Below are 12196 nucleotides of genomic sequence, written 5' to 3'. Positions count from 1 at the left end.
CTCCCTACAAAAATATCAACCTGTGCCTATTACACAGTTACTTCAGCTAAGGCTATGAATGAAAGTAAAATAGTAAGGAAACACAGTCCTTATATATAATTACCCGTAGCAGTACTGCCTACACTTTTTTATTGATATCGCGAAGGATATCAATTTGAACTCTTCCATAAATGAAGGTTAAATGTTCCACTTGTAATATTAATTGCGATCTATAATAAAGAGATCCTCTTCTGAGAAGCCAATACATTGTGAGCCTGAAAACTACAGTTCAATAGTGCTTGGATTTCCAAAAAGAAAAAATACCCTATTTTACTACAGATTTAATTATTTTACTAAGGACAGCATATAAAATGAGTTTTAAGTACCCACTGTACTGAATATCTGAAGTGCGACAATATCCATCTTCAGTGTTGGGCATTTGCCTGCGTGAGGAAGCCCGTGGCCAAAGAAGTGGCCCTGGGACTGTCATGGCACAATGACTAGGTGACCCTAGACCACTGAGAGCGATTGTATGAAATAGAACACTTTGGTCCATATTTATGGGCAGTTGGCATAGGGCAGCGCCGCAAGTTTTTGGATGCGCTGCCCTACACTAATGTGAAAGGACAGGAATGCACCGTATTTGTGAAATACTGTGCATTTTCGTCCTTTTACCCAGCGCCAGTGCACACTTTGGTGTCTAGCCCCAACACAGGCACCCTTGCACCAAGGTACAAGGTGTCTGCGTTGCCTGCAGGATTGTTTTTGTGCAGGAAGGGGCACCCCTGTACCAAAACAATCCAGAGAGAGGAAAAAACAAGGAAAAATACAAATATTTCTTCTCCTTCTGCTACCTGGGGAGGCGTAAGTTTTGGCCCTGCCCCAGGTTTATGTAATTTAGTAAATCTGGGGCAGTGTCAAAATCCATGAGTGTTGTGTGGGAAAACCCACTGCAACACCTATGGAATGCCCCCCTGGTGCATAGTATACAACATAAAGACTTGTTCTGCTTTGCCCTACTTCATATCTATGAGGCTATGGAAAGCCACGCAAAGTGGATTTTCCGTGGCTTCATATATATGGGTGAGAGACTTTCACCGCTGCAGTGCAAAAAAAAAAGGTGAGACTCCGGTGGCGCAAGCCTCTCGTAAATATATCCCTTTATTCGCGGGTGACAGGGAGAAAGACAGATGTATTGACGGAGGGCAAGGTACACAGATAGTGTCTGGAGAGATGGACCACAAAGGAAAAGGACTTGGCAGCGGGCAAATGGTAAATTGATGTACTGAATGGAATTGTTTGGGTTGGTGGGTGGACAGGTGGGCTGAATGAAATCATTTAGGTTAGTGGGTGGACTGGATAGAATCGTTTCGTATGGTGGGTGGACTAATGGACTGAATGATGGATGAAGTCATATGGATTGGGTGGATACACAGATTACATGGTATCATTCAGGTTGCTAGGTAGATGATGGCTTAAATGGAATCATTTGGGTTTCTGGGTGGGCTGTTGGGTTGGATGGGATCACTTGTGTTGGCTAGTGGCACATGGATTGAATGGAGTCATATGGGGAAGGGGGGTTGATGGATGGATGGGTTATTGCATATAAGCTATCAAGCCATAATTAACAGACAAGCAGACGATCTGACAGACGAACCCTAAAATAATATACGGATTACAATTTCAGATGCCGTGCTGTGTTTGAGGCATTAAAGCGCAGGCCCAGGCTGTCGATTTAATAACAAAAGGAACGCCGGAATTCTTACATGCGTAGCAGGGGGCTGTTTCTTCACCCCATGTTTTACAATGAACACACAACGAGCCACGCTATGGAAGATATTAATGTCGCGGAGGTGGGGTGGGCTGTCTTGCAGGACTCGCATACCTGCCTTAGGGCCTTCGTTTACTAATTACTGTCGGTTTAAAGCTGACAGGAGGGGAAAGGGCACTTGGAGAGCCTGGGGTCACGTGGAAAATATAAAATAGCATGAAATGGACTGTTTGCATGTAACGTCCAGCGTTTCTGAAATATGTGTACTGTTTCTTCTGGAGCACGGTACACAAAGGACGTGACAGTGCAGCACAGAGCTGAAATGTCTCAGGTCGGTGCTGTATATGGGCTGCGCGCGCACAGACTCGCCATGAACCCTGGGAGATGCAATGACCGTTCCTTCAGACAAGGGGCGATTTTTATCTACGACTAAAACTGTCTGAATACATACCCACAGGTACACGGAGGGTTAAAAGTATCTCTCACTGAAAGAATATCCATCTAAAGTACAGCAGTAATCACCCTCCTTACTATGGAATCCCTTCTCTTGCTGGAGTTCCATAGGTGCCAAATATCACCGGAGGCAGTGCAACGATCACAGTTGACAGTCCGTATAACCATTGTATTGTATTGTACTGTATTGCATTGCAATATTTATATAGTGATTACTACCCCTATGTGGAATGCTGAAGAGCTTGCCTACATGGGTAGCACGCTACACCAGTAGAGTGTTTGGTTGGAAGCCTGTTGTCTTTTTCTTGCGTGGTAAATGTTTCCATATTGTGCATGAGGACTACCGAGATGTCGTTATCGTGTTGTGGAACACAGCTCCTAGCAGTGTGATGGATGAAGCAGTGTGAGAGATATGTTTTTCAGTGAGCTGGTATGTTTGTACAGCTTTGCAGGTACCTTTTTAGTACTTCTTATGAACATAGCCCATTCAGCTGATTTCTTCACTAGATTGCCATTTCTGAGATATTTGGGGGCTTATTTATGAAGGTTTTGCATCACCCTCCGAATTTATCAAGCCATGCAAGGCTGCCTTGCATGGCCCTGCATGGCTTGATAAATCCAGAGTAACGCAACGCAACGCAAATTACTGCGTTACAGGGAGGTGATCCATGGGTGGAGCATGGGTGTACCCACACATCCACTCATGGATTTTGGCACACTCCGAGGTTTACCAATAGAGGTAAACCTGGGAATCCGTCAAAATACTGTGCCTCCCAGGCGAGGCGTAACGGGGAGAAATATCTTTATTTCTCCTCTGTTTCTTTCCTTTCTATGTATGCTGCAAAACACACAGAAAGAGGAAAAAGCCTCAGAGGATTGTTTTTTTGTGCAGAAAGGTTCCAATTTCTGCCCAAATCAATCCTGTCTGCAATGCAGTCACCCTTGCACCATGGCGCGAGGGGTGCCTGCGTTGGTGGCAGGCAGCCAAAAGGGCTCCAGCGCAAGGACAGGACAGGAAGGAATGCATTGTATTGTGTTAACACAGGGCATTGCTGCAGCACAGTAAGGTGCCTTGTTGCACTGCGCTGCACTGCGTGAAAGCTAGATAAGGATGCCCCTTTGTTTAATTTTATGGTCCTGCCCTGAGCAGGCATAGGTTAAAGGGCAAGTAGAGATGAGATTTGCTGGGATGTATTTTGTTAATATTATCATCCCTAATCTGATTGTCATTGTGAAATGCCAAGACGTGGCTACTGTGTCAAGAATAGACCCCTGGTTCAGAGTCAAGTCATGGCGATGGCCCTGTGCCGGACTTATTTCTGCAGCCCTGCACTCACCAGGGGTGTGAATGATAACTTGCAGCTTATCAAAAGCGTCATTTTTACTAAACTGCTTCATGACTGGATTTGTTGAGGGACGAGCGCTGTCAGTTACATCAGTGCATGTGTGAAGCTTCAGCCTTCTATCCAATCCCCATGCTGCTATTAACTATGTGCAATGAATTGGTACTACTGATGTAGGACACCTCTATGCTCCATCACAGGCCTACAGTTGCACTTCCTCCCCTGCTCTTTGCTGGGGTGTTGATCGTCTGCCCCTCCCCAGAGATAAAGTTAAACTTTGCATATGCAGTGGACCTCTCAACTTGTTGCACCCGAACAGTTAATCTTGAGCAGTGTCTGTCAAGCACCTGGATCGGAGTGGTGGCTGGAAGCCATGCCTGTTTGACTTGACTAGACCCATCACAGAGTCAGAAAGGCATATGTGACAAACCAGTAGGCTTCATGTCGTCCGGCAGCTGGTGTCCCTCGAGTGGAAGGACACAATCCCTAGCAACGAGCTGCCATTGCTGGGTCACGTTTAGTGACTCCCAGTGACTATGTGACACCCTGCTTCTAGTCTTCAATGATAATATCTCTTCTTTACTTCCTTTTAATCATCACAGGGTGTCCTGTGACATGCCACAGGGCTCATGTAATATGTGGTCTGATTCAACACCTATATGGGTGATGAACAGTCCGCTGCAAATGAGATTCCAGGTAATCACAACTCCGGACAATAAGGGAAGCACACACTCAATGACTAACTCCAGACCAATGGATTTTATATAGCAAAAATATATTTTGTTAATTTATTTCTAGAACCACAAGATTCAAGTTGCAGGTAAGTACATAAATAAAGAAGTATTTCACATATGTCAATACCACTTTGATTTGAATTGGCAAGTTGTACAGTTTGTGAATAAATGCCAATTATCTGTTTTAAAAGTTGACACTGCAATTTTCATAAACAGTTCCTGAGGGGAAGAAAAGTTAGTACGATTTGCAGGAAATTACAAGACTTACAGTTCCTGTCTCTGGGGGTTAGGAAGTCCACAGGTTGGGGTTCAAGTTAACCCCAAACACCCACCACAAGCAACACGGGCCGGCCGGGGTGCAGAGGTCAAAGATGAGGCAAATTTAACATGGGCTCCTATGGAGACTGGGGGCACTCAAATTCAGGCCTTCTTGCAGGTTAGTACCTGTGTCTTCAGAGGGTAGACCTGTGGGGTTTAGAGGAGCACCAGGGAGGCCCACAGGTAAGCACCAAACACACACCCTCAGCGATGCAGGCGCAGCCGGGTGCAGGTTGCAAACACAGAGTTGGGCTCCCAATGCTTTCCTATAAGGGGACCCCGGGGGTCAATTAGATGCTGCAGGCTGGGTCCAGGGGGTCAGTTCCGGAAAACCACAGGCTGGACAAGTAGGAGGGCGGCCTGCTGAATGTTGCTACACCAGTGGTTAGGTTCCCCAAGACCAGGGAGCTGCGGGTGCAGTGTACCTTTTGGTGACGGGTATCTTAGTCCGGTGCTGTCATGGTCAGGGGGGGTCCTCTGGATTCACACTGCATGCATCGTCGTGGAGGACAGGACAGGTCAACCCAGGGTGGGCACTTGCTCAGAATCGCCTGAGGATCCTGTCTAGTCAGTTGGGCCACCTGGACATGGGCCATGGGCATCGGGTGGAGGGTGGTCAGGACTCACGGATCCGGGGAGACACTGGAGTCCTTAGGTGTAGTTTTTTTCTTGGACAGGGCCGCTGTCCACAGGAGTTCTTGGTCCTCTGTGATGCAGGCAGTCCTCTGGAGGCTTGGCATAGGTTGCTAGTCCCACAAGATGTGTCGCTTTCTTCTGCACGACTTTTGAAGCTGGAGACAGGCTAGTAGGGTTGGGGCCAAGTTGGTTGTCGTCTTCCGTCTTCTCTGCTGGGGTTTCAGCTAAGCAGTCCTTCTTTTTCTTCTTGTGAGGTCACCAGGAATCTGATGAACTGGGTTCAGGAAAGTCCTTAAATCCTGGATTTAGGGGCGCAACAGAGGTCAGAGGGGAGTAGTCAATGGCTACTGTCCCTGAGGGTGGCTATGCCCTTCTTGTGTCCACTCCCTTTGGGGAGGGGGACACAAACTTAATCCTATTGGTCCCTGTCCTCCAAACTAAGATGGAGGATTCTGCAGGAAGGGGGTAACCTCAGATCTGGACACTTTAGGGGTGGTCCCAGCTGGTTTGGTCACTCCTCCCTGCTTTCCCTAATTTTTCCGCCGTACTTGCTGCCAAAGATGGGGCTTTGTCCGCTAGCTGGAGTGCCCTGGTGTACTGTAACACAAGGCTTTGAGCCTTTGAGGCTCATCGCCAGGTGTCACAATTCTTGTAGGGGGGGAGGTCTGAAGCACCTCCACCCAGGACAGGCTTTGTTTCTGGCCACCAAGAGCACAAAGGCTCTCATCCCATGTGGTCAGAAACTTGTCTGAAAGTGGCAGGCTGGCACAGACTGGTCAGTCCTGCACTAGCAGTTTGGCTAAGATACAGGGGGCATCTCTAAGATGCCCTTTGGTTGTACCTTTCAATAAATACCACACTGGCATCAGTGTGGGTTTATTGTGCTGAGAAATTTCATACCAAACTTCCCAGTATTCAGTGAAGCCATTATGAAGCTGTGGAGTTCGTAATGACAAACTCCCAGACCATATACTCAATATGGCTACACTGCACTTACAATGTCTAAGAATGGACTTAAACACCATAGGGTCATATTGCTCATGCAGCTATGCCCTCACCTCTGGCATAATGCACCCTGCCTTAGACCATTTACAAGGGACTTAGCTGTGTGCCAGGGGTGTGCCAATTGTGTAAACAAAGGTACAGATTTTGTGAAAGAACACTGGTGCTGGGGCATGGTTTGCGGGATCCCAGCACACTCTCAGCCAAAGTTGGCATCTATATCAGGGAAAAAGTTGGGGGGTAATCATGCCAACAAGTGATAATTATAATGTTTAATGAGGCCTTCCAAACCTTCATCCTTGATATTGCAGACCTCAACAAGGCATCCCAGACTAGGGGGATAATGTCCAAATCATTAAAGTAGGCTGTTGCCAACTGGTAACATTGAGGTCCTATTCAATTACGGACAGATCTTGAAACGCTGTTAACAGAAAAAACACATTGCATGTATATATTGGTATTTATATATTATTTAGTGCTAGCCTAGTTGGGGTGCAACAGAATACTGTACATTATGGATGTTACTGAGAGACAATGCAAGGCCACGTCATCAAGTTGAAAATGTATATCTTTAAGTGAGAATACATTTCACAATTGCATTTACATTTTTATATTCCTAGGCATGGGGAAATTCAGTGATGTGGCCAGAATTAAAGGATTGCTAGTCAAATGCTGAGGCCAGGATTTGGAACCAGGTCCACAAGTTCCTAAGTCAGCAGTTCAACTACGAGAACACATCTTCCCCTCAAAAGTGAAGTTTCAAGACAACTAAAGAAATATGTAAAATAACATAAGTTACTTCATGATGGTCAGTCAGAACTCAGGCCCGTGCGTTCAATAGAATATGTGCTAGACAGCATCCCATGGGTCCCGCTCATCAATCTGGAAATTCAATAGGCAGCACTAATTCTCCTGAAACAATCCTGACATGTGACATAGCAACTTTCACATCCTACTAAAATCACTTATCATAGGCACACCTCGGGAATTGATTCAATCCTTCCTCTACTATTGGAGCTAGCTAATGAGAGTAGTGTTTGTTAAGTCCTAAAGAGGGAAATCAATTATACTGCACGTTTTGTGGTAATATTACTTCATTATTTTGTCAGTTTTAGGTTTCACTGACCAGACAACGCAAGTTGTCTGTCGCCAAAAATACCTACTGTCAGCTTACAGTGGACTCATAGCCCGCTTATTGCTGACCATTGGTTGGCTTTAATGTCACTTTCTTTTGCTTGCTTTTTATTCATTAGCTAATGTGGGTTTTCCTTCCTCTTCTTATATTTGTCCTTCCCCTGGAGTAGGGACTCATTATGTGCCCTTCCACTACTTACTTTTCAAGCACTACTTTTTTCTGTGGGTTAAACATTCCATTAGTTTGCATGTGTTTTCCAGCTGTCTCACTAATGTACTGCTCTGTCTTCCATCTCCGTATTGTTTTTTATCACCCTGTGTTTTCCACTGCTCCCCCCATGTTGCGCTCGCCCTTCTGTAATTCTCCTGTGCATTGTTTTCTCACACATGTACTTCTCACCCTCCTGCTCCAAGTTGATCTCTCTCACTTGTTGCTTACCTTCCCCACTCTTTCCTCTTTGTTGCTTCCATACCCTTCCCTCATTATTGCTTCCCACCATCTGCACCCTCCGTGTTGTTTCCTCTCACTCCCTCCATCTATGTTGTTTTCCCCATCTGCTCCCTTGTGATGCTTAAAAAAAAGCGACTAGGTAAATTTTAAAAAGTGTTTGTGTCATTTTGTAGGTGCATGCATGCATGGTGCGCACACGTACAAAATAATGTGTCAGCCACATAATAGCACCTTTCTTTTGTCACATCTTCCTATACCTTGGATACCAACAAAAACTAGAAACCATTCTCACTCTCATAACCTCCAAGCTTGACTATGCCAACAGCCTATACCCAGAAGCATCAGAAGCAAAATGCAACTAATCCAAAATGCTACAGCAAGGCTTCTTCTCTGTCTTCATTCCGAAGGTTTGTCTCCAGTCTCCATAGCTCCACTGGCTACCTATAGCTAAAAGGACAATGTTGAAGGCATTGTCGACAGATCCCCCCAAAGAAGTAGACCCATATAACTACAAGTTAAATTCAAGCAATACAAACAAACCAGGGCACTACGTTCCAGACTTGCACCACAAATCATCGTACAACTTTACCATAAGGAATCTGTAGGAGGCACTTCTTTCTCCGTACACATTACCAACCTCACTACCAGCCAAGATTCAAGGCATCCAGGAACATATACACTTCAGAAGATAGTTGAAATCACAGGTATTTCCAATATATCTACATCATCCCACATGCGTGAAATTGGACCTAAAATAATAAATCACACCTTCAAGTTCAGTCTACAGTTTAGAATCATAGATATGGAACAACCCAACCAGTATACTAATTTCTATATTTAGGTAAGCTAAGAAGGGTCAACCTATGGTTAGCCATTCTATAGCAATTCATATATACCCCTTCTGGCCCACACAAATACAAGTACCATAACACTCACCAGCAGGCGGACAATCATAGCTTGATCATCTTACACTCACATAAGATTTATATGTTTTGGGGTTTGTCCATCACCCAGAACTCTACCACCCAATAAATCAGCCATCACCAACTGAACAGGCATGTAATAACTGATGAGATTTGTCACATGTTGCTGGTCATCTGGAGCACATGTGGCAATTGATCCCACTCCTTAAGGTGAGTTTTTTAATAGAATATTTATTCATGAGATCAGAAAAAACAAGAGTTGCTGCTAAAGGCCCAGAAGCTCACAATAACTGTACTACAACTGAACATAAACAAAGTACATTCATGAAGAATGTTATATCAGCCAATCAGGTGAACTCATTATATTACATCACAGATATTGCACACATGCTCAGAACTCTAATCTAGTCCACCACTGCAGGGCCCCACTAACTACACACTTCAACCACTTCTTCATAGCTCTAAATGACATTCAGATAGCGAATGTTAGTAACAAAGTTGATCCTTGAAGATCTCTCACAACACTTCTTTTTCCACTCATGCATGCTGAGAAGCAAAAACTTTAAACAAAATATTAAGTTGGACAACCCCGTGCAGTTACCAACAAAGCAGACTGTGATCATAACAAATACCATAAAGATGTATTGTTGTGTGAGTTATTACTTGCTGAACCCTTTTTGCTCCTGATGGGCTCGGTAGAACTGTGACGTAAGTGTTAGAGAGTGATGACGTGAAAACAGGTTTAGAATGTTGAGTTTGTGGTTACACGCAGACGAATAAAGATGTGTAATACCAAGCTCTGTGTGTGGTGTAGTACCTGGTGGGTACCTAAGCTGGGTAAGACATTACAAAAAGGACCTGCAGAGCTGCTCAAAGCTGCCACACTACTGAAAACCATGAACTGTGCATCTCTCTTTTGCACCTCTTCCTCCACCACACCTCTAAGTGCTGCACCTCAATTACACGAAAACTGCACCTTGGTGGTCATCACACACGACATGGAAACACTTCTTAAATATAATAAAAAAACAAAGAAAGCACAATTCCAACCACACCCCCAACACAGTGTCCATGTAGGCAAGCGCTTAACTGCCCCACATAGAGGTAGTCACCGCTTAAAATTTTTCCAATACAATATAGTATCAATTGCATCACTCAACTTTGATTCCCGATGTATGTGGATTATACTCAGATCCAATTCTTCACAAACAACCATGAGAACAAAGCTAACATCACAGAAGGTTTTCTATACCACAGAGTGACCAAAACTGAAATGCCCCTGTCGGATGCAAAAACAGCCACACACATATGTTTGCATGGCTCTCAGCTTTGCAACAGCCCCAACCAGTGCCCAAACTATGCTTAATGTCAGAGCAATATTTGATTTACACCTATCAGTGAACCCTCAAATAGGCACCTACTTTTATCTATCATGGTTCCATAATGTCTTGCCACACTCAGAATAAGGATCCGGAGGAATTGTTCAGATATAAGAGATTATAAAAAGGAATCAGAGATTCTAACAGAGAAACTTATACAACAAGACTATCCATTGAGAATAATCCAACAAGCCCAAAAAAGAGCTAGAAATTGTAACAGGGAAGTCCTCCTGGAAGAAAAGAGTAGAACACCTAATCAACGACTTATCTGTATTACTACTTTCAACACATTCTCTAAACGAGTTAAAGGGATTATTAATAAGAACTGGCGAATCCTTAATAGTGATGGTCTGAAGATAGAGAGACCTATGTTTTCCTTCAAGAAAAGTGCAATTCTCCGTAATCTCTTAATACATACCCGTCCAACACAGAAATCAACAAACATACCACGAACACAAGGTAATTTCTTACCTGTGGTTGGACACACTAAATGTGGATCTTGTAGTGTATGTCACCTCACAAAAAATACAAAGACGATCAATGTGGGTTTGGAAAAACCTTGGGTTCAGACAAAACACACCAATTGCAACACAGAGAATGTCATTTATGGGATATGGTGTCCCGGTGGACTTCTCTATATAGAAATGACCACTCGAAAGGCAAAAACTAGAATTATGGAACACAGAAGCAACATCAGATGTAAGAAAACAAATACAAAAATTACGGCACATTACTTTGAGAAGGCCCATGGACCAGATGACATGACATGGACTATACTTGATAAACCAACCCCAAAAAACAATAGCATTAATATAGGAGACTTTTTATTCTACCATGAACAACTTGGATCTATCGCACTAAGAGTAATAGTCAGGGATTGAATGATGATGTACAAAGGTTACAACGGCTCAATCAATAATTGTTCCAGCATCAGTACTACCTGACAAGATAAGATGTATTGATGAGGGTTTAATATGCCTACGTGAAAAGAGAAGCAATCATTAGGTTTCTTTAAGGTCTCTCCCTCTTCTGTGCCAATGACACACTCTTCCCCCCAAACCCACCCCTTCCTCACTTCCAGAAGGGGTGGATTGATGTTCATTACCAATAAATCCCTTGTAAGATACACTATTTTCCTAATGACTATCTCAATTAAAGATTGGTGCTTTTTCTTGTATTTAAGTCTTGGTTGTTCTAATAGTCTGTCCTCCTTCAGCATATTTTGTGTCTGATCCTTCCATTTACCCTTTCTGCGCTTTAGCGTCATGAAGATTCGGGTACTTCCTTAGCCTCGGATGGGATCGAGGCTTCCGATCCTACCCAAGATGGCTACCATCTAAAGGAAATGTGGCGGTTCAGTTTTCTGGTATGACGAAAATTTAGTCACACCCGGAAGCATTCTTCTGGGAGTGACCTGCTCCGCGCTCTTGCTTCCACACGGATACGGGGAGAGGCGCCTAGCGGCAGCACCGGACCCTTTGCAAAGTAAGGATAGGGGAGGGGGCTGGGGCCTCAATAAGCGGGACGCTTACTACCTCGCACGCTGTATAGTTACATTTACCCATTCATTCGGGTTTACTGGCATGTCCGATTCTACCATTACAACACAGGCAGTTCTAATTTGAACATTTAGGGTCGGCGGGCCGAATTATTCTCTCCTATGTACTCTTTCTGATTCACAAGATGTAACTATTGGAAAGACGGGTGCGGGCTACGATAGAACTATTAAATGTCCGTATCATTAAGCTGGCAATATGAACGGGCCAGCGTGCAGAAACATTAAACCACAGCATTATTAGACACATTCTAATAGAATATTATTTATAATCTAGAACTATTTGTTTGAAAAACTTGAAGGATAAAACCACTATATGTTATATACAGCGACTTCTAAATATTACATTTATGATGATTTATCCTCATACAGTGTGTGACAACAGGGTGGTGCTCCCACCCGGCTCTGATGAAATACGGGCATTAATGAAACTCGGTAAGTGCACTCACACCAGCTTTCTTTTCTTGTTTATGGACCTGGGTATACCACATGGGTGTATACATATTGATGATCTTTTA

The 12196-nt window shown here is 44.0% G+C and overlaps 1 long non-coding RNA gene across 2 annotated transcripts in view; it reads left to right on the top strand.

Moving 5' to 3' along the window:
* LOC138295597 (uncharacterized) overlaps window positions 1-12196 on the top strand; it is a 559610-nt gene that overhangs the window by 103265 nt on the left and 444149 nt on the right. The window lies entirely within an intron of this gene.

This window comes from Pleurodeles waltl, chromosome 5, assembly GCF_031143425.1.
Source record: "Pleurodeles waltl isolate 20211129_DDA chromosome 5, aPleWal1.hap1.20221129, whole genome shotgun sequence".
Taxonomy (NCBI): Eukaryota; Metazoa; Chordata; class Amphibia; order Caudata; family Salamandridae; genus Pleurodeles; species Pleurodeles waltl.
Note: the sequence above shows the minus strand (reverse complement) of the source record. Positions and strands in the feature narration are given on the sequence as shown.